Here is a 1,507-nt window from a genome sequence, read left to right as displayed (position 1 = left end):
GAAATAGAGTCTGTCCCAGAATTTAGGTTGCTTCTTTCTGTCCTGAAGCTGTGTAGCTTCTGAGTTCCACACTCTTGCCAGTGCATACTGGAGCCCAGAAGCTGTGTCCCTTCTCCAAGGCGCCCTCTCCCCTCCCAGGCAGTGCACTGGAGCAAAGATGGCTCACCTTCTGGTTCAGGCCTGCAGACTGCTCCTGGGCGAACACCCCACCTTGGGCGGGGAAAGGCGCTGGGTGCTGGATCATGCCTGAAGACTGCTCCCGGGCAGACACCCCTCCTCGGGCGGGGAAAGGCGCTGGAACCAGACAGGGGATCCTTCCCAGTAGCTGTGATGCTTCTCCAGTCTGCCCTCTCCCCGGCAGTGCCGAGTAGTTTCTTTATTGTAAATATAGCATAGAATGTACAGATCAAGAAGAAATATTTAAAGTTGTAAGAGAGAAATACCAGTGTGTACAGGCAAACTGATCATGATACAGCTGAGTTCCTAATGAAAAACCTAAAGTCGCAGGGTATATGAGATACAAGTTTTCTTTCTCTTTTTTTAAGATTTATTTAATTTTATTTTGGGTGTTTCATTGCAGGACTGTTCTGTCTACATGATATACACTAAATGAGTACCTACTGTCCATGGAGTATAACAGGGCACAGGACTCCCTAGAGCTAGATGAACCAATGATTGTAAGGTACAATATGAATGCTAAGAAGTGTGCCCAGGTCCTCAACAAGATCAATACGTGTTCTTAACCACTGAGCTGTCTCTCTTACTATGGAATGATGCTTTTTCAAACTCTAAAAGGTAATAACTGCCCACCCAGATTACTATACTTAAATCTGTATTTCCATATTCAAAATCAGAGAATATCACACATACATGCATACACTCACAAGTAAATGAATATACATAGAACATAAAATCAAAAAATCTCAACAAAATACATGCAAACCAGGTTCAGTAGCATATTAAGAAGATTACATATCATGACCAAGTTGACTCTATTTCAGGTATAAAAGGATGGTTTAAATATGCAAATCAATAAATGGAATACAAAATATAAGGACAGAACCTAGGACAGAACCTAGACTATCTAATGTATATGTGGAAAGCCTTTGGTAAAGTTAAACAATACTTCATTATTTAAAAAAAAAAAAGTGCTCGCTTCAGCAGCACATATACTAAAATTGGAACGATACAGAGAAGATTAGCATGGCCCCTGCACAAGGATGACACGCAAATTCGTGAAGCGTTCCATAATTTTAGAAAGTGGGGGAAAGCCTCGAAGAAATGGGAACAGGGGAAAACTCCTTAACAGAAAAGCAATGGCCTGGGCTGTAAGATCAAGAATCAACAAATGGGACCTCATAAAATTGCAAAGCTTCTGTAGGGCAAAAGATACTGTCAATAAGACAAAAAGGCCACCAACAGATTGGGAAAGAATCTTTACCAATCCTAAATCTGATAAGGGACTAATATCCAATATATACAAGGAGCTCAAGAAGCTGAACTACAG

The 1,507-nt window shown here is 41.3% G+C and overlaps 1 non-coding gene across 1 annotated transcript; it reads left to right on the top strand.

Annotated features, from left to right (window-relative positions):
* Positions 1–1,148: 1,148 nt before the first annotated feature.
* LOC115064971 lies at positions 1,149–1,255 on the top strand. The gene has a single exon (XR_003844772.1). It is a non-coding gene; the product is annotated as a U6 spliceosomal RNA (small nuclear RNA).
* Positions 1,256–1,507: the final 252 nt, after the last annotated feature.

Source organism: Mus pahari, chromosome 10 (genome assembly GCF_900095145.1).
Source record: "Mus pahari chromosome 10, PAHARI_EIJ_v1.1, whole genome shotgun sequence".
NCBI classification, from domain to species: domain Eukaryota; kingdom Metazoa; phylum Chordata; class Mammalia; order Rodentia; family Muridae; genus Mus; species Mus pahari.
The sequence above is the reverse complement of the archived record's forward strand: the minus strand, read 5'-3'. Positions and strand labels throughout refer to the sequence as shown.